The sequence below is a fragment of the Coenobita brevimanus genome, chromosome 46 (assembly GCF_032717465.1).
Source record: "Coenobita brevimanus isolate Jiangsu-jjx chromosome 46, ASM3271746v2, whole genome shotgun sequence".
NCBI lineage: Eukaryota > Metazoa > Arthropoda > Malacostraca > Decapoda > Coenobitidae > Coenobita > Coenobita brevimanus.
The window spans coordinates 7,229,715-7,233,086 of NC_136999.1; the positions used below are offsets into that span (position 1 = coordinate 7,229,715).

General features: G+C 37.9%; 1 pseudogene; it reads left to right on the forward strand.

Moving 5' to 3' along the window:
• Positions 1-2,482: 2,482 nt before the first annotated feature.
• LOC145398895 (5S ribosomal RNA) lies at positions 2,483-2,601 on the forward strand (annotated as a pseudogene).
• Positions 2,602-3,372: the final 771 nt, after the last annotated feature.

The window sequence follows — 3,372 nt, forward strand, 5'->3', positions numbered from 1 at the left end:
GATAGTAGTTTCGTAGTCTCACTTTCATCCTAGCTACGATCGTCTGTTTTCGTTCCCCATAATGTTATCCTACTGTACACACGTCTGTTTGGGTTGTCTAGGTCTGCTTAAGAGGCAAATATTTTTATCCTGCTTACGATTGCCTATATTTTTTCGTAGGATCCATTACTATTTCACAATCTTTCACTCTGGAGCACTGTTCTTCACGCAGGTGCATAAAACTTCACTAAACTTCTAAAACACGAGTCATATTCACTGCTTTTCCACAATCTTTCACTTATGGAAAACAATTCTTTATTCAGGAACACAATTCATAACTCAGGAACACAATTCATAACTCAGGAACACAATTCATCACTCAGGAACACAATATATCTTCACTCAGGAACACAACTCTTCACTCAGGAACACAATTAATAACTCAGGAACATAATTCTTCATTCAGGAACACAATTCTTCATTCAGGAACACAATTCTTCACTCAGCATTATAATTCTTCACTCCATTCTTTAGTACGAATACTTATGGTAGCGTCGGCTATTAAAAATTTTCCTTTAGCACCATCGAAAAAATAAATTATTGTACTTTTCAACAATCCGACCAATAAGCCGATACACTTGCTATGATATCTCGCTTTGAATTCCACAATTATATTTGCGGCAGCGGGAAAAAAATGCAATCTTTTTTTTTTTTTTTTTTACCTCCGTATCAAAGGGCATTCATTCGTCTGTGCTGTACTTTTTTTTATTTTTGTTCTTTTTCTAATACAAAATACACCGGGTTGAAGTGAAGGCAATTCCCCCTGGCGATATAACATTTTTTTTTTTCAATAAATACTTTTGTTTACGTACAGAGAATATGTATTTTAAATAGACACTTATGTACAGGTTGTCCAATGTTTTGCATATATACACACATGAGTGCTGGTCGGCTTTAATTTTCCATCACGAACGACCTTCAAAAAGCCTGTGATGTATTAGTTCTAAATATTTCGCAGTTAATTATTTTCGCATCACATCTTCCACTCGGCTCATCTGACACACAAGCGGAACAGCAAATACTCACTCTAACCACACTAAATCCAAGCATCATCCAAAAGTCACACTCCCGTAGCAATAAGTATCCATTTTCGACGATGCACAACTTTTGCCAAGGATTTTTCGACGTTTTTGCTAGATGCCGGAAGGAGGGAGGAAGTGTGTGAACGAGCGAGCACCACTGAAAGGAGACCCGGCGCGGCACTACCTCACCCTACGAGGGTCGAGTTCCAACTGGTCCTCCTCCTACCCCTTTGCGGGTTGGGAGAGGGAGAGAGTTGCCACCGATCGCTGCACAGTCTTCAAAAAAAAATGTAACAATAAGATTCATTCAGCTTTTCTTGCTCTTACTACAGTGTCTATGCCCTGATAATAATTCCACATAAACATGCACATACGGAAACACACACACGTACAGCCAGACACGCACACAACTCACAAATACACACAGCCATTTAAAAACTTAAAATACCGCCATTCATCTTTAGTTTCATTCATCTTCCCTTTAAAACATGCCTATCCTTAATCCTAAACAGAGAATGACACTGTTGACACACACAAACTGAAAACGAAAATGGATGATATAAGCATCGAGTGAAGAATCCAAAACAATGATGAACATTTGGACGAAAATAAATGATTATGACCAATTATCTTGCTGAGTATTAAAAGAAAGTTGGGAATAATTAAATCCACCATTCCACGGCATATTTGTGAATTTGTTAACGTTGTCTGCTGCAACAAACAAAGTCAGCATGTAGAAATATGGATAAATATACTTACGCTGTGTTTTAGCGATTTTAGGACCAACTTCATCTTGACTTATACTTTATTTTTCTTGAGCTTTCAGGTAGTTTGCTAAAACAAAATAATCTGTATGTACTGCTGTGTTGCTAGGAAATCTGAAGAGCCGAAAAGAATTTAAATATAACATTCATTCAGACATGGATTAGAAGACATTGGTTTTGTTTACATAACGGAAGCCATTTTTAAATTTCAAGTAATGCCAAGGACGGCTATATTATTTTAACCCATTCAACCCCGTGATTTTCTTTCCTTTTTTTATTTATGCTGTTGTTCTTGTTGGTAGTCGTGCTGGCGGTTGTTGCAGTGATAGAAGTTTAGTAGTTACAACCCCATGCATTAGAGTAGTAGTAGTTGTTGTTGTTTTCCTTGTACTAGCTGCAGCCTCTCCATTTACAGTTGCAGTAGTTGCGGTAGAGTAGTAGTAACTTGTCGTTGTTGTAATCCCAAACTTTTACAGTAGTAGTATTGGTAGTAGAAGTAGTAGTGGTAGTTATTGTTGTTGTTCTTGTACTTGTTATTGTACATGTTGTAACTCCAAATTCTAGTAGTAGTAGTAGTAGTAGTACTAGTAGAAGTAGTAGCAGTAACAGCAGCTGTAGCAGCAGCAACAACAGCATCAGTATTATTATTATAATTATTATTATAATCATACCACGTTGAGTACACCGCTTCCCCTCCGATCAGCGAAGTTAAGCAACGTTGGGTCTGGTTAGTACTTGGATGGGTGACCGCCTGGGAACACCATATGCTGTTGGCATCCCTACGTGTCAAGTGGGGTTGGTGGAGGATTAGTGCCCCTCCCTGTAAAAAATTAACTCTAAGCCGTTGGCCACCCCGTTTGGGATACTTGGCGTCTGGCAATGGATGGATGGATTATTATAGTAGTAGTAGAAGTGGTAGTTGTTGTAGTAGTACTGTACTAGTAATAATAGTAGTAATAGTAGTAGTGGTAGTAGAGGTAGTAATAGTAGTAGTTGTAGTAGTAGCAGCAGTAGTAGTAGTAGAAGTAGCAGTAGTGGCAGTAGCATTAGAAGAACGAAAGCAACAAAAGTAGTAGTAGTAGTAGTAGTAAAGTAGTAGTAGTAGTAGCAGTACAGTAGTAGCAGTTGTAGTAATACAAGAAGGAAAGCAACAGAAGTAGAAGCAGTAGTAGAAGTAGCTGTTGTTGTAGCACCTGTAGTAGTAATAGTAATGGTAGAAGTAGTAGTGGTAGTAATAGTTGTTGTTGTTGTTGCTGCCGTTGTTGTTGTTGCAGAAGAAGAATTAAAAGTAGTAACAGTAGTAGTAGTAGTAGTAGCAATAGTTGTTGTTATAGTTGTTGTTGTTGTAGAAGAAGGCGAGGAAGAAGAAATGAGTAGTAGTAGTAGTAGTAGTAGTAGTAGTAGTAGTAGTAGTAGTAGCAGTGGTAGTAGTAGTAGTAAAAAAGAAGAAATGAGATGAACAAGAACAAGAAGCATTACCAGCTGTAGTAGTGGTAGCAGTAATCCAGTTGTATAGCAGTAGTACTAGTAGTGGTAGTAGTAGTAGC